Here is a 23,348-nt window from a genome sequence, read left to right on the forward strand (position 1 = left end):
ATAAGAGAGACCCGTAGCGAAATGTTAGTTTGATGAATATTTATAAAAGTGTTTCGTAATTAAAAAGTTGCCACACAAATGATGGCTTTCTCTAAAAATTCCTCTAACGAATAACGCCCAAATTCGTTAAAAAGTATATGTCATTAAAACTTAATGTGGCGCGAATGGGACTCAACTCCGCGGTATAGGGGTCGAAGTAGCGCGATAAAACACAATATTCGTCTCCGTAAAAAAAAAAAAATTAAGGCCGTATCGGACAGCATGCCGACAGCGGGCCATAATTGCGCCCTCGTATGGATTTTTCGCAATTTCGCCTTGCGCCTTGTGATTTTTATTGTATCGCGCTTTTGCGTACTTTACGTGCGGATTTCCACAGGGGTGCACGCATAGAACGCAGGTGCGGGCGCGCGCACTACTTGCGCATATTAAAAATTTACCTAACGAAGTGGACGCATTTTAATTTCCGGGCAGTGCGCTCCGGTCGGCGAGATTAAAAATTTTCGAGCTCGGCACAACGGCGTGCGAAACGTGTCGTAATCGTACGAAAAAAAGGGTCGAGGGTGGGGAAAACCATAGAGTTGCGAGAAGGAGGAGGAAAAAAAAAAGGAGAACCGCGAGCGCGGCAGAGGGTTAGGGGCGTATAGAGGTAGGGAAAACACGGTGATTCCAATAATGTCGCATCGCCGCACCGTGCGCGCGCGGTGTTTACCGATTCGGAATCGCGACTTGGATAGCTACGTGCATGAATGCATTAGCCTGTGCGAAATCGCGATGCGTATAACAAGAGTCCTCCAACGCTATGCGATGAAAACCAACGCTGCTCTCGTTTGAATATGCATGCGTTGTGTGTCGGTTGTGCAATATCCGAACGATTCCGGGAACAAGTACGACCAAGTAGTATAACGAGGGATGGTGGTGGCTCGTCGTCAAGCCCCCCGCGCGCGACCGTGACATCGCGCGGATCGGTCGCGCGTGAGTCAATGATTCGAGTAAGTGTGCGTATGCGTTTCGCGTACGAGTTTTATCGACGTCGCGGGTATATACGTACGCGTTGCGGTGATTTCACCCGATACGGATACGTCGTGCACGCAATATCGAGGGAGAGAGCCGCGTCGTACCCCGACATCGTCGGGAAGTAGGCGGCTGTAATGCGATTCGTATGCGATGAGCGAGATCGCGGTTGCGGCGAAGGGGGTGAGGGGAGGAGGGGAAAAAAAGAAGGAAAAACGGAGTTCTTTCAAACTAGCGAGTGGTGGCGGCGGCGGCGGCATCCTCGACAACGAGGGAGAAGCGCGCGGTGTGTGGAAGAATCTGAAACGCGTGCAGCGTGCGTTCTCATGCGAGGCGGAGGAGGCCACCACCACCACCACCACCACCACCCCCCCGCATACGGAGAGTTCGTCAAATCCGCGAAGAGTATACACGTACAAAGTTTCGCCGTCCGTCTTCGCGAAACGACTGTTTACAGTGGAGTAAAATCCCATACACGCAGTTGGATATCCGCCAAATGTCTTTATTACCGCAATATTGCGCGCCGGTGAGTCACTCTGGGTGTCACACGGTGAACTTTTCCCGGATCATAATCGCGAAAACGGCCAGGGCCGCTGCGCACCGACCGTATCGATGGACTTTATTTCGTTATATAGTTGTTGCAAGAGAGGAATATACAGACGGGAAGGCCGCGACGACACCGCGGAACCTACGATGATGAAATACTACGCGGGAGTGCGGTGAAAGAGAGAGAGAGGGAGAGAGAGTGAGAGAGAGTGAGCGAGCTTTAGCACTCGCAGTCTTGATGCATTTCGAGGGTTGCGCACGATGCCGCAAACGATCGTGCGGTACGATGGTTTATATTTCATAAGGGCCAAAACCCTAGCGCCGGTCGTCTACGCCGTACCTCACGTGTAGAATAGCGAAATTATCTGGTAACCTAAAGCGTGTAAATAATAAATAGCGATGACTGTACCTCGCCATTTGTCTATTTTATGGGGAAGGCGAAATAATGCAATAAACGCAGATTACATACAAAAGAGGTATAGACTTGGGATCACGTAAAATGGATATTCAACGCGAGTTATTGCGACAGACTATGAAAGTAGTTATTTTTAATATCGGATATCGCAAAGTTCGCGGGATAAGATGATGATATAATTTTTTTCTTTCCAAAGACCCGGGCTCCCGATAAACGAAATGTATAGCATTATACGGCGCAATAATATATTTACGGGGCAGGCGCTCCGCTTTCTGCAGAGGCTGCAATTACGGCTTATCACCGTCGTGCCATTCCGAGGACTATCATCATCGTGCATCGCGCTACGCGCTCCCCCAATCCGAGCTAGCCTGACGATATTGACTTCGATAACACGGGCTGTCTCCTATAATCTTAGCTTATGCTAAACCACGGAACCGGCATTAATCGGGTATCTTCAAAGTTATCACCCCGGACGGTAATTACCATTTACCAGAAGCGTTCACGCGCGCGCACGTTCACGGCGCGGCGCTGTCACGCGCGTAGCGCATCATCAGGGGCGTACGGTTATCGAACGCTCAAGGATTACCGGCTAATTATCGCGATGTACTCCGACGGTATTGACGGTGATGAATCAGGTATTGGCAACTTATTACTCGTCGCGGTAATGTCCTGTATTGATCCATCAGCTGTGCAAACCGCGCGGCCCGTATTCGATGCGCAAAATCATGTTTACGCACACACGCACGCACACAAGTGAGCGCGCGCAGACGCGGGCATTAAATATGTATTTGAACGTCGTCCGGTGTTTGTCGATAAAATTGCTGGTTCATGAATGCCGGCGAATCACGCCGGAGCCTGATCGCGCGCGTATGGAGATGAGTAAATTTTCGGCGCGTCGCAAACAATCACTACGCGCGCCACTAACTAGCGGAGGCATTCCCTGATCGCGCAAATTTCGTCCAGTCAAATTATACATACTGCGGGAGAGACGCGCAGATCACCGTGCTAATTGCAGCCGATAATCGAACGGACTATGTCTTTTTCTAAAACATTTAAAGGATCACTTGTATAAACATTTCAACAGTCATGGATTATTAAAGTCAGTTATGATTGCAGATATATTACTTTGGAAAAGGTATATCAAGTTTTAGAAATGTATGTAGAATAATTGTTTTATGGAAAAAACTTAAATCTATTATACGATAATTTACTTTGTCGATTATATAATTTACGCACAGTGCTGTTTTAAAACTTTTTAAAGATTTATCTGTTTCAAGCTCAAAATAAACAACGAAATTATGCTTTGCTCAATTACCGGCTTTTCTGTATTGTAAGTCTTATTCACCAAGATGTTTAATATCGAAAGTTTGTAAGCCGTGCAATCCGTAAGATTATTCATACAATCGATTTTGAGAAATCGCAGAAAAGGGAATTATCTTTAAATTTTTTAGAAAAACATACGTTACAGCAAATATCTACGTACGATACAGCTGGCTCGTATAACTGACCGTATTTGCTTTTGTTATTAAACAACTTGTTTTGATTCCCCCTCCATATATAATACATAACTGCCATAAAACAAACAGCGTCCATGAATATTAAACTCATGAAAATTCATATGCTAATACTGCTAGCTGCGGATACACTTAAGGATGATCATACATTAGAAAATTTAATTCTAAGTGCAAAATAAGATACATACATCTTCAAAAATGTCGAATAGCAGATAATTAAGAACGTAGTTATCTATTTAAAATTTCTCTTTAATTTACTGTTACTTTAATAATCGGAATAAACAAGTGCCTAAAAAATTATTTCTATTCTCGATTTCGTTTCATTGTAAAAAAAAGACAATAAAATATACATTGATTTCTCTTATAAAATAAATTAACCGCTCGTCAATGAAATCAAGCGCTAAATTCTCCCGACTCGAAAAAGCACGAAATTTTATTTTACAACAAAAGGTTACAAGAATGTATACTTGACAAAAATAACCTGTGCTTATCGTCTTACCAATTGGTACTATAATGGCACCGATATAATCGAGAGCGGGATTTATTTCGCAACAAAACTCCGATCACGCGATCGTACCTGTATTATGCCATAAAAAGAAACACTCAGGCAATAACACGTGCGTGAGGGACGACGAGAGGCGAAATTGAAAACTTGATCGCAATAGGACTTTACGCCTGAAATCGTTGTCGAGCCGTTCGATCTCTCTATCTCTTACAAGGATCCAATTAAAAACAGGTGCCGACAGGTGCAAGCATTCCAAGAACTCGAAATGCTCTCTCTCTCTCTCTCTCTCTCTGAAGCTATCGCGCAGAGATACGATAGAGCGCTGTCTATCTCTCGATACTATTTATAGGCTACAGAGCTCTCTCGATAGTCTCTCTATTCTCTCTACTCTCTCTCTCTCTCTCTCTCTCTCTCTCTCTCTCTCTCTCTCTCTTCTCTCTTCTCTCTCCTCCCTTTCTCTATCTCTCTCTCAATCTCTCTCGACGATGTTATCTTCTTTTTTTTCTCAACGGCTTTCCTCAACGGTCTTCGAGACAATTAGCGACCTGACGGCCTTTATGGCGGATTTTATCGTTCGACCGACGTTCAATGATCCATTCTACGAGTGGTATGTACGAGATTCGGTAATCCGTGGGTTAAGATGCTTTTTCGACCGGGACACCGCCAACACCACCACCGCCGCCGATCCGATCCACCCGCGCGTGCCAAATTCTAAATCCTTTAACTCCATTACGCGGCGAAGTGAATGGCTCTTACTATTTTTCTTGGCAACGATTTCCGCTGAGCTCCCTTCTCCGGTCTGATAGGGAAGTTCATTCGGTATATGTACCGACGGTAAATTGAGTTCGTACTGCCTGACGCATATTTTAAACGTCTGCGCGCACAAGGAAATTCGCCCCAGCGAAATTACACGCAGCAGAGTCCTCGTCGGCGGGGTCAGAAAATCGGTGGTGATCTTTACGTCATTATCGCGTGTGCAAGCGCGGCGTGCTTCTCCCTCCCCCCCCCCTCTCTCTCTCTCTCTCTCTCTCAATGTAAAATTCAATAACAATCGTCGCACCTGAGCTAAATATAAATTTCAAATTACTACAGCTACACAAGTGTAGCCGAGATAGAAATCACATAGGGGTGCGAGCGTTTTCTTTTTACACGAAATAAATTACTAAATTACAGATTAGCAGGGCATTATGCAAAGTCCAGAAATTAAGATGCAGTCAAATAGATAGAGGACGTGGGGGAGAGGGCGATCGAGGGGAGAGGGATGGGCACATAATGAAAGATAATAACTTGCGCTACGGCAACGGCGATTCGCCGAAAGACCGGAGAGAGAATTGGTCTCGTACATTCGCTCGGGCGCCATGCAGCAATCGCGTATACGCAGCGCAGCAGCGGCGCCGGCAATGACTATTTAAGCACTTGCGCCACGTGTGCGGATGCACAATAACCCATTTCGCAAGGTTTAATCTCACGCGGGGCATTCTACGTGCAACGCGCGGGAATTATGCATGCCGTCGACGACGATGCGACGATAACTGGCATGGGGAAGCCGCCTATTGCGACGCCCGTAGACAAAGTCCGCTGCTGAACAATGCGCTTTTGAAATATCGAACGACGCGACGGCGGTATCTATCAATCGTCGGGACGCCACACGAGGCGTGTATATGCGGCGTGCGTTTGCTATAACGCGGCCGCGCGATGTACACACGTCGCCGTGATTTAATAACGGGGCGCACTCACAACGTCGCGCGTATCATGCCCGCCCGATCTCGTCGCCGCGCGTCGGCCGGGCGAAATACGTTTCTCGAGCCACCAATTGAATTAAAAACGCGCTTGCATTTCCGACCCGGTAAAACGGAATATGATAATTCGTAGTTTTACCGTACCAAGCGAAAATAAACTCGAGCTTCAGATAACTTGCGTGGAGATTACTTCCCTTACGTAAGAGCCGTCTCCGATCGTCTCTCTCTCTCTCTCTCTCTCTCTCTCTTTCCTTTCCTCGCGAGGAGCAAGAGAGTACACACCGATTAAATAGAAAATGTAATTATTGTAAAGATTATTTCATTTGTAGAATTAGAAATATATAATTTTTTAATCAAAAAAATTAGTTTATTCATAATCGCATATATGCAGATATTCATAGAGTAACCATATTTTCTTAAAAAAAGAAAAGGACGAACTTAAAAATTTTAGGACTCTGTTCCTACATGTTTCTAAAATAATTTGCGACTATAATCAGGGGTTTGCGCATTTTTTGCGCGACTTTCTAATTTTTTTTAGCTAATTGTCTTAAAACAAACCATTGGTTTAAATCTGAAATAGGTTCAAAATAATAAAAAATAAAAACGGATCTAATCTGAATAACTTTAATTTTAAAGAACTAAAAGATGTAATTAACAAAAGACAAAACAAATTATATTACATAAAACTAAATTTTGGACAAATGTCATTTGTTTCCATTAAAATATTCTAATTAATACGATGTTAGACATTAAAATACCAAAGAAAAAAATTTTCCATAATATAAAGAAAGAACAAAATTGAATTTTAAAAATATAAATAAATCTAGAAAACAGCTATGTAAAATAGAGGATTATCCTTTACAACAAACGACGTATAGTTACCGTAGATATCCATACAAATAAATTATATGATTACCCGTTCAGGCTCATATTTAATAAATGTATTATAAGACAAAATGTATCAATAGAAAATTTTTTATGAACGTTACATATGCGCAATAAATTGTTGGACGATCGATTAAATCCTAACCCTCTTTTTGTTTAAAAAAAAAGCAATAAACTCATAAAATATTATATTATATTAATATAAAACTTTCATGAATGTTGAAGTGAATAAAGAATTATTAATTAATTATAAAACTTTCATGTTTTTACGTGAATTTATGTCATAAGTTCATTGCTTCAAGATTAAAAGCATCTTGACTCACCTATACGATGCGCAGCATCCGATTTGTAGTGCAACTTCTTTAATCTGTAAATTACAAATGTATCCAGAGATTACAAGAGCGTTCACAATAATTATTATTTTCAAAAATAATTATTCACATTAATTTTTTCAAACAGAGTAACTAAACGAAAGCAGTAGAGGCACAATTCTAATTAAATATAAGATCGTTAAAGATATTAATTATAATAACCGATAAATTTGTTGAAAATAAAAATCAGAAGAGTGCAATTAAAATAATTAATTTTATTTATATTAATTAATTCACCTGAATAATGTTTTATATCTCTCGTGTACACTGTCCGATAATAATTCGTTCCTAAGCACCCCTAGCGGGGTAAAGAAAACGTAGGCCGGTATTAATAGACAGGTCTTATATTTAAAATCATTTTAAGTACTACATTAAGATGTCAACAACCAATCACAGAGCCGTATTAGTATTTTAAGATATTGCTTCAGACGGATCTTGAAACAAGATTCAACTATGAATACCAGCCGTAGAAAGAAAGTAGCTATGAAGCCATCAGCCGGCATTGCAACTGACTGGACACATTTATCGATCTAATTATCGATCGCTGCGAAATAGTCGCTGGTCGATAAAGGTCAACGCCCCTCTTACCCAGCGAGGGTGCATAGAAATGAATCATTGTCGGGCAGTGTACGTAACAAAAATTATTTATTAATAATTTAAATAATTATTATATCGTATTTATTTTATTATTATTCCACCTTCCAAAAATAAAACTTGCACAGAACATATAGAAAACTAATTACAGTTCTGTTTAATAGGAATGTATATTGTTTATCAGAAGCTTAATAAATAAATTTATTTATTAAATACAATTGTACAATAAAATTATTACACAATAAAATTATTTCTATAATCTAATTTGTGCGTGCGCGCGCGCGCGTGTGTATGTGTGTGTGTGTATGTGTGTGGGTGTGTCCTCAACCAGATTACAAACTCACCCATGATTACTCCGTCGTCGCCCGATGTCACCCCGAGCCTCTTCCTCCTCCTGCTTTCAATTTCCTTCGTCGCTGTTCCTTCATGGCATTCACTCACAATTACGATCACACACCAACAATCAGACACTAATTACCGGATCGCGCGGCACCCCCGGAGCCAAGTATTTGCGGTCGCGACCGTGCGGCGTTCACTCATTTTCAAAACACGACGCTCACCTCAAATGACACTCCATAGGTTAACTGAACGCTGTGCTCGCTCACAGAAATGTGGTTATGCGTTCGTTATTGAACTGAATCGACACTCGCGCGAGACACCGTGCACCACGGCACTTCGGACGCGACGTATCGCATTTCGCGAATAAACAACGCGAGAAAAACACAAGCGAACGCTACGCCGCGACACGAGACGGCTTGACGCCCGGACTCGTCTCGCAAGGTACAACGCGACGGCAGTGCCCAAAATGGCGGGGAGGGGGGAGGGGAGCGAATTCGTAAATCGCGCGGCCAACTTCACGAGTCACTCGCTGCGGCCGGAGCTACACGTCTGTTCGGTCTATTGCGCTTCATACCTGCACCTTGGCGCGCCATTTACACTCTGTGCAATATAGTACTTTTACGGACCGTTACCCTTAGGATCGCTGTCGTACATCGCGACGCAAATAAATGGACGCTGCGTAAAGTAGCAGAAATAAATGTCGACAAAATGCGATGCCTAATGATACAGTCACCTCGTCGATACGCGATGAATTTCAATCGCACTTATTTCGCGAAATATTTATATTTATGGTTAATTGCCGGTGCGCAAGTAACGCGAATCTGTGTTACACACTCGATCAATATTAAAGACGCGACGTTTTAAGATATGTATTTATGATCCAATACCGTTTTGTTAATGACGCAAAAATTCGAGAATTGCGCCGACAACTTCATTCTGATACCACGCGAATCAATGGCTGAGTAAGATTCGTTCAATATAATATACCGTCAAAATTGACTGTTTAACTGAATTCTTTGTTCGCATATTTTATTCGTATAACATAAATTGCTTCGAGATTAAAAGACACCTTCACCCACGCATCATGTTTTGACATTTTAAAGTATAGAATATCTTATAAAACTGTTACGTTATATTAATAGCAAAAATATCAAGCACAATGGAAAGTTTTTATACTTGCACGGCGTGCCGGCGTTCCGCTGGGTGGGGAAAACCATCTTGAACACGACGTCTGATAAATATAGCATTTTTTTACAAGCATTTCTATACTTTTAATGTCAAAACATAATGTATCACACAGTGCGCCATCGATACATAGCTACCCGTTTCGCGAGTAATGCCTCGTCTACCACGAGTCGTTAATCGTTGGTCGTAAGAAATCTGACCAATCACAGTTGATCCTAGAGACGAATAAGCGAACATGATTGGTTATATTTCTTACGACTAATGAGTAATGACTCGTTGTAGACGAGACTTAACTGCGACGTACACCACGCGATTCTCCGAATTAAACGCAATTTCTCACGTGTTTTCGTCATTTGATTCAACTAATTTCAATTAGCACTAGCGATTAACTTTTTTTTACATTTCCCGAGCACAACGGAAAAAAAAAACAATATCTATTTTAATTTTATCGAGCACAGCAAAAAATGGAGCTTTTCGTAATACCATTCTTTCGAGAAACTTGTACGAGTAGAAATCGATATTGGAAATACCCATAATAGGATTTTAAGGATTATTAATTGATAAATGCACAACGTTCTAGCAAATGCCACAACGAAATAGTACTCCATATATACAATTTATTTACAACCTCTCATTCTCAATTTGTGCTTTAAGAGGAGAGAGGGAGAGAGAAAGAGACAGACGCCGCCACGATGCGTTTGCAAGACATTAATCATGGGAATTAAGCGAGTACGTGAGTCGATAGTTGCTAATGGGAAACGATCGCGTTTGCCCTCGGTCTCGTCTCGGTCGCGTTTCGACGGATAATAACGGAGCGGTTGGTCTCTCGCCGCTACCTGTTGATAATCGTTAGGAAATAATCGGGTATATATCTGGTATTTGTCTCTCCCTTAGAACTTGTTGCGGTCGCGCCCCGGGAAATAATAACGCGACGACACGCGGTGAGCGATTCGCGCCCGCGCTCAGCCATATGCGCCTGCGAATGATAACACGGCGACCTTGTGTAAACAACGTGCACGCGAGCCGCGGCCATGATACTCTCGATTTGTTTACAAGCGCGAGCGCCAAACTTCGAGCGTTCACAGTCAATTCCTCGCCCCGCTACGAGACACTTACGATATTAAAAAAACAGACATATCATAAAATAAACGCCCTGAATCGTCTCGCTTATATACCTCGAACCAGGTTGGAAAAAGAGTATTATCGTACATTTAGCGTTTTATTCCGTCGTTATCGTCGTCAAAGATAAATTTAGTTTTTATCGTTTAACCTCACTCTGTAATGAAAGGACACTTTAAGAATATTAGAAAATCAATAAAAATATTGTTGCTTGAATCGATCCCGAACATGCAACGAATTTAATTGATTTGTAAATTGTGCGACATATATATGTAAATTAATTTTTTACATTTTTTCCTAAAAGAAGAAATCATGTTTAGTAAATCAAACATTGTAAATTTTAATTGTATCAAAAAGTTCAAACCACATTATCGTGAATCTTATTTCTCTTTTTTTTTAGAAATATTGAAAAAAATATGTAATAACAGTAAATTAATACTTCTATAAATATTTTTCTAAATTAAAAGAAAGATAAAATTTCTTGATTAAACATTAGAATTGACATCAAATATTTTATGAATTCGAAAAGATTAGTTTTTTAAATAAAAAAAGACACGTATTGCTTAATCAACATCCAATACAAGAAAATTATCCGGCATGGTTATATAAACCACAAGAGTGTCGTAAAGTGAATAAGTAAATAATTTCCAATTTTAACTCTTTGAAAATATATTTTTGAATCCGAATCCTTAAAGGTTTTTTACATAAATAATTACTCTTAGTTTCTTAGCTGATTGTAAACTATTTAAATTATTAAAATGATTTAAAAATAATTTTTTTTCAAATGTCATACAAAACACACTTAAGAAACATAAATATTTTTGTCCAAAAATAATACTTAGTTAATAATATTCAGAAGCTATTTATGTTTGATTATTATTGCATCGTGAGAGAAATAAAATTGTATTCCGAGAAACAGGATATGTTCCAAAACAAGTTTTATTTAACTTTTCAGTTAAATCATCAATTATAAATATAGCATTATCATCCATTTGCTAAGCCGTATCGGTTTTATCTCAAGACAGGTTTTAATTGATTTGTTCAGCAGGAAAGCGATTATAAATACGAATCTCTCTTAAGTCTATTTAATTCCTTTCATTAAACAGGAAAATAAAAAGTAAATATATCGTAATGCTAATTTATGTTAAATTAACGTTTTACTTGTAACGATCTGTACTAATCGATAGCAATAATTTTATTAGACAAACTTTTAAACTGAAAGGACTATAATATATTAAACAGTTAACATAAAGAAGATATAATTCAACTTTATTGACATCTTCGAAACGAATTAATTAATTTTTATTTGCATTTTTTCATAATTTTTATTTTACTTTTAATAAAAATTAAGTAAAAATATTTGAAATAATATTAATAATACATAGAATATTAAAGAAAAGTTTTATATTTATCGCAGTATATACATGAAATATAAGTTTTATAATTTATGCATCTAAAAAATATATAATCCAAAAATATAACATAAATGTCATTATTAAAATAAATATTTGAATAGAAAATTTAAAAAAAAAAGGATACAATTTTACTATCGATTAAATTGTTGTTTTATATGTATAACGTGAATAATGTGAAAAATGTTGCTATTATAAGACATTCCTAAAATCAATTTGCATAAAATATTTTAACTACGCGTATGTATACATAGTTTCTGTTAATTTCGAAGTAGAAGCTAAAGAAATAAAAATCAGTCAGACACGCAAAAGATTTAGAATATATTATCATGTTGAACTGAAACCTGTTTATCGATTATATTATTTACATACGTCACAGCAGTCAAAAGAAATTCCTGTGAGCATCGAGGCTCGAGTCCCCGATTGTTTGACAAGTCGAAGACAATATCTCGCTTTAAGTTTCTTCGACTGTTCCTGAAACTAATTCCTTGCGATTCGAGTTACCACCTGCATTCGACCCAAATCTCCGCCCCTTCAGAGCCCTTTCCAAAAACATGGACGTTGCAAGGCGATAGGTCCGCGGTATAGGGAGGATGTTTTAGCACTTCCCATCGCTTCGCGTTCAATTGTTCCTGAATCGTGCGTACCACATGTGGACAAGTATTATCCTGCTGCACAACAATGCTCGTCCGCATGCGGTCCGCACGATTCAGGAACAACTGAATGCAACGATGGAAAGTGTTGAAACATCCTCCCTATAGACCCGGACCTATCGAATTGCAACTTCCATGTTTTTGGAAAAGGCTCCGAGGGGGCGGAGATTTGGGTCGGACGCAGATGGTGACTCAGATGGTCGTAAAGAATTAGTTTCAGAAGCGGCCGAAGGAGTTTTACGTGCAAGATACCCTTCGGATTTGTGAAATTGTGAGTGACTCGACTACACCTGGAAACTCGGCGTCACGGGAATTTCGTCTGGTTATTTAATGTACAAGCGATATATAACACTCGTTTCAGTTGCACAATTATAATATCTATAGTATACATAAAACAGAAACGCGTCAAGATAGATTAGATTTTCAGATATCCGCGAAACGTCTTTCAAACGTGGTGTCCGTATCCTTGCACGAAAATAGAATCGCACCTCGTCAACGGATGACAGTCCTACAGTTAAATAACAAGCGAAATGTGGATCGTGCGAAACAGAGTGTGAAATGTGATTTTCTGAAAAATGACTCCGGCGTCAGATGGGATTCTTTCAGTTAGTTGGGCAGCATTGTTCCCCGAGAATGGGCCGAAGGCGGCAACTAAACGCGCAGCGGCGAAGAGGCTAAATGGAACCTGACAGGCAACTGTCGCGGAACAGAGCGGAACCGCAAGAGGGTTAACCCGTCTCGTTTCGCACCGGAACGGTTTCCTCGGCGAGAATGACCCCGTCGAGAGAGAGAGAGAGAGAGAGAGAGGGACTGCCCTCAGAGGCGAAAACATGTGCGGTGAACTCGGCCGGGGCTTCCGCCGCCGCTGCCGCCGCCACCGTGCTCGCGCGCGGTATATTCGTCTCGGGCGAAAATTGCGGCGGTACCCACGGTATTCAGAAACTGTTACCAATAGCAATATTCGTTGCCGCCGCGTCGGTGAAATTCGTTGCTGAGTCAGCCGTAAAATGGACCCGGGGCGGACGGGGCGGCAGCGTGGCAATGGCAGTGTGCCCGCGAGAGAACGACGTGAGCGCAATTTCACGAAAATTCGCCGGAATTACACGCGTGTGTTTCCGTGTCCCCCTTTCCCTCCCGCCTACCGCGCACCGCTACCCCTTTTCTTTCATTCCGCGGACGCGCGAGCGCGAAAGATATGAGCGTGCAATTTCGCGAGCGCGAAACTCCGCGCGGCGACCAGGGACGCGCCGCGCTGCGCCGCGCCGCTCCGCGACACGCGCGTTTGTTTTCCTTTCTCTCGCTCTGCATATTGGGGCCCCGGTCATCCCGGTGCATCGGTTATCAATATTTTAAAGGTGAACGCGAACCCGTGCTATTATACCTCCACAATTTAAACGTTTTACTAGAGAATAGTCACCTGGGGGACGTTTTTTTTCCATTCGTCGAAGAAATAAAGCTCACATAATAGCAATTTTTTTTCTTGCTGATTCAAAATCCATACCCGCCTTTTATTCAAAGATTCCGAGACCAAATTTGTACAATAGAAACAAGTTATGACTCATATATTCATAGTATCTTGGCTAGTTTCAACAAAAACTGGTTTAGAATGTAAAAAACACCCCAGGTGATCGCTTACGTCTAAAATCAATCGCGAGTATGGTGAGAGTTTTTATTATAAATTCGAAATAATGAGTTTGAATGAAATTTGAGTTAAGAAAAAAACTGCACTACTATTAACATCTTTATGTTCATACAAAACAAAAAGTTTATATCACGTTTCTATAAATGTTTATTTTGATTTTTATTGAATATTTTATATAATTTTTATACTCATGTAATAATATAACGAAGAAATAAGCATTAATATAAATAAGTTAATATAATAAAAATAAATTACTCTTAATAATTTTTAGCTTTATTTTAAATTGCTATAAAATGGATATTAGACACATTTTTGTTTTTTATCTAATATAATTATTGTTTACAATCTTTTAAATATATACAATTGCAACGAAAATTCGTAATATAAAAGTATCAACTATAATTTCTTTATTATTTTAGAAATACTGTCATATAATAAGCTGCTTCTTCCATGTTTTTAATCTTTTTTAGTTTCTTTTACATTTTTCAGAAATTATTGATTAAATCTATATATATAATATCCTCGGATATTAATGAATATTAAATTATAGAACAAACAATTACAATATATACAATATTTAAATGTATACATATACGTAATATCCTCGGATATTAATAGTAAATTACAGAACAAATAATTACAACATATCACAATATTTAAAAACGACTTTTAACTGTAAAAATCATCTCAGCTGATTACGTTTACGAAAAAAAGGATTCCATTAAAAAAAATAAATATGACTTAATTTATAATTAATATAGTTATTAGGCCATTATTCATCGTCGTGATATAAATCATAACTATCGTATCCAGAGTTGACGTAAGATTGTATCCGCGATTATATTTACGATTTGTCGAATTGTAGATAGAATTCCGAGTCCGGAGTCGCGTAATCATCGAAAATTCGTCGAGCGACGGCGGAACGCGGTGTACGTGACATGAAAGCTGCATCACGGGCGCAGGATTATTAGGGAGGACTCGACTCTCTCACTCTCTCTCTCTCTCTCTCTCTCTCTCTCTCTCTCGACGAGTACATAGGCCCATTACGACGCGTCCGAGCGCGAACACCGTCGCGGGCGTGTCGCGCCTTCTCTCGCGCGTCTTTTCTTTTTTCTCTCTTTCTCGCGCCTACGTGCCGTACCGTTACGCTCGGCAGTTAGTCAAAAATGGCGACCGAGCCGCCGCGACTCGCGACCCGGCCTCGGGAGAGTCGGGAGACGCGGGCCAACCGTCGAAACGGTAAACGCGGGGAGCGGGACAAAGCCACGGCCGTCGTGTCCGGCGTCTCGCGCGGGCGCCAAATTTTCGTCGCGAGTGTCGTCTCGCCCGGCGGTGAATTCCATCCGCGAGTCCGTCGCGATTTTGGCGAGCCACGCTCACGTATTATGTACAACACGTCGACGTCGTCACCACGCGAGCGCGAGCGCGAGAAAGAGAGAGAAAGAAAGAGAAGAGATCTACGGATCGATGACGCATCTCGCGTAGCTCCTCGCCACGTTCCCGCGTCCACCGGCGAACCTAACCTCTCCGCGCGCGATCGCGACTCGTCCATACCTATACTCGCTCTTTCTCACATGTACGGTATATGGACGGCGGCTCTTCCTACGTCCGAACGATTCCGGGCGCGCCCAGCCTCGCGTATATCTCTGTCCTTCTCTTTTTTTTTTCTTCTCTTCAGTTCGAAAGGAACGCGCTCGAGATACCGGACCTGGTATCGAGGGCCCGCAGGTGGGACCCGGGTCCCTTTTTCTCGCGGTTGCGCGGGTGGATAATTGCGCGGCTATCTTCGCCAACGAGCCATTGTTCGTTTTTATGTGCCTGTGCACAAAAGGGGGAATTCACGCGCGCGCGCCATCGGCGTCTTATCGCCGTTTCTCGTGTCTGACCGGCGTTTATCTGCCGGCTCTTTCTCTTTTTGCGCGCCACACTCGAGCATATAAACGACGCTTAAAGAGCTATTCGCAGCGCAATAAAATCAGTAGAACCCGTTACGTCTGTTTACCTACGTCGCGACTGCTCGGGAATTATTGTTCGCGATTATATGGTTGTATGGTTCAGCTCTTTCCGGTGGGAAATTGTATCGTCTGCCTTGTCCGCTTGTATTTTTTTCTGGCACAACGTGACGATTCTTCTCGGTTAGGCAAAGGTCCATAGAAAGAGAGAGAGAGAGAGAGAGAGAGAGAGAGAGAGTAACGAAAAAGAGAGCGATACACGCGCGACGGCCGGACGCCAGAGACGCGCACGTTCATTAACCCATTGTCATTTCCCCTTTAAGTAACGTCCGCCGATTAACGTGCTGTTTTAAGAACGGGTCCCTGCCCCTCGCTCCCCCGCCGCTTCGAGCTCCGATAGCGCTCGTCGTTCGCCCCCGAGAGCGAGAACGAGTGCTCGGCTGCTCGAGTGCCCGCTGCGAGGCAAATCCGATCGCCGGGATAGAGCACACTCGGACGTGGTCGGTCCCTTTCTCTCGGTACGAGAAAGAGAGAGAGAGAGAGAAAGAGCACTCGCGTCTGAACACCGATAATGCCGCCGATTGTGCGTTTCGTTCTAGGAGGAGCGGCGGCAGCGGCGACGGCCGTGTAATAAAGTCGCCCGTAATCGCGGACTAATGGCCGCTCGACGACGTTGATTGTCCCGATTGTATGGACCGCGGCGAGCTGGCGAGTGTGAGGTGGGGAAGGGGAGAGGGGAGGAGGGGGTGGTCGTCGCACCTCGGCGCGTCGCGCAGTTCCGCGTTATTAAATTCGGTGTCGTGCCCGTGCTCCGCCGGGCCGCCGTATATCAGCAGCCACGTGTACCAGAACCGGCGCGCGAGAACGGGGTACACACGGTGTTATACAGAGTGTCCCAGAATTAAGCAAGCCGGGGTTCTTTAATTTCCGTCGTTAATAAAGCGGACGTGGACGACGCGCTCTCCTCTCGAGGAGACCGGTGGAGGGGGGGGGGGAGGGGGGGCGATCGAGGCCACCTCGGCCGAAGGCGCACATCGCCAGATATGCGAGATCGATAAGGGAGGGATGGCGTTTTGCGCGCGCGTCGCGGGATGAATATTAATATGAAACACGATTAAGACGACAGAGCCCCCCGACCATTAATTTTAATGGCAAATTCATTACGCGGAATGTATTTTTTCCCCGTGACTAAAATGTCGATGGATGGAAGGGAATCCGCCGTCACTTTCTCCCCGAAAAATTTCCGATGCTATCGTAAATATATGTTAACGAGCAGATAACGATATACCTCTCCCGAATCTCTTTTCCCCGCGAGGGGTTTCTCGGCTCGTTCGCGGCTCAAGGTCTCCCGTCGAGAACCTGTTGTGCGGGAATTGAACGGGCGCACGCGAATTGTGAAACAGCCTGTATGCGGTGCGCGCGGGGCCGTGTCGCGGTACGCGCGGACGTTTGGCATAAATTTTCACCTCAACGAATTTCGCGAATTTATAGCCGCTCCCGCGGCAATGTATCGCGAATTCCTCCACGCGCGTGACGCAATTTTTTCCCTCCCCTTCCTCGTAACTGCTACAATTACGTACGACTGTACCGCGGGATGGAGAGAACCACGTAGCACTATTACATGACTACCGTTAATTAGTGCTGCAGCACGGCCACTTGATATTATGTAAAATAATGGAAATGAGTAACTACGCGCGCTGATTAAATTACAAGCGATTGTCGCGTAACTGAGTTAACCTTAATTGCGGAATCAACGGCTATTTAACGAGATTTCGTCTCTCGCCGAGTCGTGCTGATGCGACGACATTGCGAAAGTAATAAACGACGATGATTCAACGGGGGAGGTTGAATTTCGCGTTGCGGGCATCTCCCCTCTTAATATCACTGTATCCATCTTGTTGACAACTAACAGCGGTTGACTAATTAACTCGTGTTAATGACTACCAATCGCGCAAAGCAGATTAATGCTTAATGAAGTTAATAATTAGTTATAATCTTCCGTGCTATGGCAGGTGGTGTTTAATTAGTTAGCATAGAGCTCGCGTCTCAGAGCGTAAATATTTTCATCGCTGCCCTCATTAGTAATAAATCGCAATTTGTACTTGTCGAATCGGGCATCGACGAACGAGTCTCTCGATCATCGCGTCGGCGTAAATTCGAAAATAGCGAGCGTGGATATCTTCGTTAAAAAAAAAAAATTTTTTTTTTTTATGTAGTCCCTGTACCGTTTGATACAATTAACGGGACACCGGAAGGGAAGAGCCGTTACAAAGAATCGATATTCGTACAGTCCACGGAACAACAGATGACGGCGAAATTACAGTGTGTATGCGTCGTATGTGTATGAACGTTCATAGAACGGAACTGTCGCGAGAATTCTGAAAGGTTCGCTCGTTTCCTGAGGCGATGAAAACGACGACGAATCCGCCACTGATCCATTACGCATTCACGCACCGGAATACGCAGTTGGCGGCCCCGACGTATCGCGACACGTGCCATCGGACGCCCACGCGGGGACATCTGACTCGGTGAGTGACTCTTTCCCAGCACCGCGATTGTTAACTTTCCAATTCACTGTGAGAGTTTGCGATACATAAGCTCGAGCTTTTACAATGTATTGTACATTCAAGGCAGTTTGAAAACAAGCTCTTCATACATGTCGGAAACACTAATTCACGTATTACGGAATTGTTCAGAATATGTGTAGATTTTGATTGAAATTACTGTTTTTTTTTCCCTAGAAACCACAATTGCAAATCTAGGAAATAATTTGTTCAAAATGTGTATTCTACACTTCCCAATTTTATACTTTACACTGTAAAAAATTTTTGTAAAATTACAATTATAATAGTGGGTAATTTTGAGACCAACTATAATAGTTGTAAATTTTTATGTGTATGTAATTTTGTAATATAAATTTCGCAATAATTTCTTAATTTGTTTTTTACACTTGTGTATACACCGTAAACAAATTTATGATATATTAAACTATTTTTACTTGTATACTGCAAAATTATAGACACGAGAAAATTTACAACTATTATAGTTGGTCTCAAAATTACTATTATAGTTGTAATTTTACAAAAATTTTTTACAGTTTAATCAAGAATATCAAGTTAAAACAAAGAAATAAGATTTGCTTATTATTCTGAGTTTTTGACAAAATCATAATGAATTTTTCAGTGCTCAGATTACGAAATTTCAATCGCTTTAAGTTTAGTACCCAAGATAAATAAAATTATACTTTCTTAAGAAAAAATTATTAATATGTATGGCACATTCTACACTGAAAAAAAAGTAATATATCCAATAAGATATGCAGTTGCAGGCTCTGTCAACTACAGATATACTCAATACAATAATATATGCTATTGCAGTATCAACACTGTACCTGCATTAACAGTAAATATTATTGTATTGAGTATTTTATATAGTTGGTAGCCTGCAATTACATATGTTATTGGCTATATTACTTTTTTCTGTGTACAGAAAAAATTAAAATAAGCGCTCACGCAAGTGAATAAATAGAACGTTTTAAAAATAAGTTTTATTTGCTAAAAGTTTATTTACAATTTTAATGTAAATTTCGATCAATATTTTAAGCTTCACATACTTATCAGAAATTTATTAAAGGAAACAATTTGATTTGTTCATATTTCTTGATTCATATAACATTTATATTTTATTAAACCAATCTGCCACTTGTTACTCTTATTTTATTTTTAACGGGTCATTGCATTATCTAATCGTTTCTATCTATTAAAAACGTTTCAAATTTCTGAAAATTACAACGAGTAAAATTGAAAACGCCTAAAAATCGCGATGAAATAAGAAACACGAAAAATGTCCGCAGAAAAACACAGAGAAAAATATTAAATATTTTTTACTCTGCTAAGCAAAAGGATTATTCAATTTACTTTTCTTTAAGTAACGATTATCTTTAATAAAGAATATATTTCTTGATAATAATCTTAAAATATATATTCATCACAAATGTTAGAAAAATTTATTATATGTACTAAAAAAAAATTTATACACTTTTGAAAAATATAAAATTTTGTCGAAAGTCAGAACAGTAAACCATTTTTTCGTTTTAATTTAATGTTCTTGATTAAACTATTAATCAAGAACATCAATGAAAAAACTATTAATTTATTAGAAAGTTCAAAATATGTGTATTTTGAATAAATTTTACAAACTCACTCTCGCGAAATATTCGAAACAAATAATATGTACTTAATGAATTCAAGTAATTTACAGTATATATATATATATATTTCTGCGTGCAGCTTGACACGACGTTTTTCGTGCGCAATCGCGAAAAAAAATTCCTCTCGCGTGAGCAAAAAAAATTTTTTTCGTCCGTCGCTTGAGAATATTCGGTCGATTGGGACGTTTCTCTCTTTTACGCGGTGCGTCCAATTGGAACGCGTAACGCGTAACGTGCGAATCGGAATGCGATCGCTCGCGACGGTCGACAAAGGGCCGCGAGGACGAGGGTCAACTTGACCCTCCCCAGTAGTCTCATCGCCGGTATATACCGAGCGACTCCACTACGAAATAAAGCTACAATGCGCACATGCCCCCGCATGGATCGATATGTTTACACGACCGGGGTTACGTAAACGCGAGGAGAAGTTCGTTGACTCCGCTCGCTCATCGCCCGAGAGAGAGAGAGAGAGAGAGAGAGAGAGAGAGAGAGAGAGAGAGAGAGAGAGAGAGAGAGAGAGAGGCCGCGTTTGCTCGAAACCCACGGGATTCACGGGCCTATAGCTATCTACGCTTTGTGAATCGTCTTATTCGCTCGTCTAAGTTTCATGAGTATTGAAATCCACGTAATTTCGGCGAGTTCAATCACCTACCACGAAAAGACGAATGATGACGACGACGACAACGACGTTTGTCGTAGTGTCTCCTTTGTCGCGAAAAAGTCAGAGTTTCGAGCTCGATAATGTCGAAATCTAATTCCATCGAAATTACATCGGTTTCAATTCCTGGAAAATAATAGGGATTAGAACGGGTGGCGTTTGAAGTAAAACGGTTCATATTACCGCTCGCTACCTCGTATTGTCGATCGATAGCTTTCAGGTGAAAATATATAGAGTCGCGCGAATCTCTCCGCGCACTCGGAGCTCGGAGGACCAACTTTTCGCGATATTACATAGCGACGAATTCCGAGTTGGCAGTACTTTATGATAATCCATTCATTGTCACCACGATTTCCCAATTATTCCACGAATATTTACACGAATATTTGCACAACGCTGGACGCTGACGGAAGATGATTACATTAGGCAGTGCCGTTGTCATCAAAATAAAAAGGGAGTTTTTAAATGTCGAGCCGTTTCTCGAAATTACGCCGCGCCACAAAGGGTTAAAGTCGATTCGCGTGCAAATTCGTTACATCGATAATCGAATGACGGTGCGGTCCACTGGAAAATTACGACAATTACAGAAATTACGGGAATTAAATGAACCATTTATTTCGAAAATGGCGGAAGGCGTACGTTAAATCACAATGGAATTAAATAATGTACAAATTAGCGAAACGCTGCAGACTGACAGGGTGCGACACATTAGAGAGTGATTTTAGGGAAAATGATGCATTTGTATATCGAGTTGGTGGAGTACCATTAATTGTATTCTTTTAATACAAGAATATGAAAACTTTAGGGAATTGAGATGAGACGTACATATGAGATGGAGAGAATGCTGTCTAAACAAATTTTATCTCGTTTTCTCGTGTTTCTCGCGATTTGCCCTCATGTACGCCTTAACGAGATTTCAATAATCCGAGTTTTTGCGCTACTCTCATAAAAATACTAAAAGAGACCTGGCGCCTTGTCATTTTCATTGCGTTTCTTCGGCTCCGTCGCACTTGGTCGCGCTTTGCTTTAATTTTGTAGATCCAAGAAGATCAACGCCGCGAGTTACGAAGATTGAAATAAGCCCGCCGTGCCCGATGTTGGTCGTATCGGCGATATGCGCGGTGCGCCCGCGGAATTTCTCCGCGGAAAGAAGATATATTCAAATGTATGCAGGCTTTGTGCGCGCGCGGAGTTCCGAGATGCAAATATTTATACTAGAGTGAATTTACAATCCGACGGCGTTAATTATGCTTTCTCGCAAGAGCCCGCTCGGAATTGAATACCGGTAGCAAAATGGCGAGTATACCTCGTCTCGTCGGACAATTATCCGGGATGGTTTTTCTTTTTTTGGGAGGCAGGGGGGGGGAGGGGAGACGAATTGGGGAAGAAATGCCATTTCGCGTTTGTACATTCGGCACGACGTTTACGTTTGCGGCTTCCTTTATAGGACGCCTCGCTATATAGTATATTGCGTTATTACCTAACGATCGTAATGGCTGCGACGATTTTCGAGGCGCAGTTTCCGAGCCACGAAAACGCCAGAGACGGTTTACGATCCTTACGGCACTCTGGGAGTACCGAGAATACCGTACCTACACTCTCTCGTGAGCGCGGGCAATATCGGCCTCTCGCGAAACGGAGAAACGCTTATTCTTCGTCTGCAATCAGCCGGCCGATCGAACGCGTCGGCTTACAAGTCAATTAGGCCGTATTCCTGGCCGGGGGACCGAGAATTACTTTGAATATTGCCTCGCAATTAACCGCGGTCGACCATTGAGGAGTAATAGCGCGCGCGGGCACGCGGGCCGGCAGTTACGACTTCCACCGGCATGGGCGGATATTGCGGTGCCTTCATTCATCGCATTCCGTCGTCAAGATATACGCAACACGGGGCCGCGCTTAACGTGCATCACATTCGGTATTGTGCCGGTGGTGTTTCATGTAAGCCGCGCGGGGCATATCGAATCGCCATTGCGGCGATTCGTTCCGATCGAGGATCGCATCGACACGATCGATAAGGCCCAACGTTCGCTCTTTCGCACGAGAAAATTAGCTCCTTCGCGATCGACGAACGAGCGAAGCAAATCGAACGATTACTGTTAAAAACGGAAACGACCTCCACGATCTTATTGCGATAAACATTTTGCGAGATAACGCCGAAGAGAACTGAGCGCTTATCGGCACGATTTCATTTTATTATTCCGGCCATACATGACGAGAGAATATCATCGTCAAACTCGCGATATAAAACGGTGCATATATTTGGTACATATAGAATTGTATATATTCAGAATCCCTTCACGCGCGCATTATTTATATTTTTATTATATACTTTACGAAAGAAGTTTATCTTGATAACGCGTGATAAATTTGTATATGTTTTATTCTATATTGAATAATTCATAAGAGAGTGGAAGTTTCCAACGAATGAATGAAAAAGTTTTCACCCTCGATAACATTTTCTACTTGAAGAGTTGGATGGAATCAGGATATAAGTTTGGAAGCATCGTTTTGGTTACAGGTTAGAATACGATTACGTTATCAAGAAAAATGAATCTTTTTTTTTTTTATATACAAAAATATCACGGTATGGGGAAA

At 41.6% G+C, this 23,348-nt stretch overlaps 1 protein-coding gene across 8 annotated transcripts in view; it reads right to left on the minus strand.

The window, feature by feature from the left end:
• The window catches only part of LOC105830824 (histamine H2 receptor), a 172,653-nt gene that overhangs the window by 139,973 nt on the left and 9,332 nt on the right, over positions 1-23,348 (minus strand). For 6 of the 8 annotated variants that reach the window (XM_036282980.1, XM_036282979.1, XM_036282978.1 and 3 more), the window contains one exon: positions 6,939-6,982. The exons of 1 other annotated variant lie outside the window; for it this stretch is intronic. The gene's annotated coding sequence lies outside the window, so the exon portion shown is untranslated. Of the gene's footprint in view, positions 1-6,938; positions 6,983-7,924; positions 11,601-23,348 lie in introns of those variants that run through there. One more of the 8 variants, XM_036282981.1, reaches the window with a different exon arrangement.

This window comes from Monomorium pharaonis, chromosome 2 (assembly GCF_013373865.1).
Source record: "Monomorium pharaonis isolate MP-MQ-018 chromosome 2, ASM1337386v2, whole genome shotgun sequence".
In the NCBI taxonomy this organism is placed as follows: Eukaryota; Metazoa; Arthropoda; class Insecta; order Hymenoptera; family Formicidae; genus Monomorium; species Monomorium pharaonis.